This window comes from Acyrthosiphon pisum, chromosome A1 (assembly GCF_005508785.2).
Source record: "Acyrthosiphon pisum isolate AL4f chromosome A1, pea_aphid_22Mar2018_4r6ur, whole genome shotgun sequence".
Lineage (NCBI taxonomy): Eukaryota > Metazoa > Arthropoda > Insecta > Hemiptera > Aphididae > Acyrthosiphon > Acyrthosiphon pisum.
This window is the reverse complement of record NC_042494.1, coordinates 147,289,329-147,289,605: the sequence shown is the minus strand read 5'-3', so window position 1 is coordinate 147,289,605 and position 277 is coordinate 147,289,329.

Below are 277 nucleotides of genomic sequence, written 5' to 3'. Positions count from 1 at the left end.
AGTTATGAGCATTTTTAATTTACATTTCTTATACACGCATAACTCACTTAAAAACTGAATTATTGTAAAAAAAGTTCCAACCAAACACAGATAATGTTCTTACCATCAAGTTTCATAATAGGTCGATTCACTCTAATTGTTAAGCTAACGGCATAAAACGTGAACTGCTGAGCGTAAATTTGCTATGTTACGCGTTTGTAAGACGAAGACAACAAATGCGGGTGTGGCGTTCACTTAAACCTTCAATGATTGCCCATAGGGAATTTATTGGGAAATT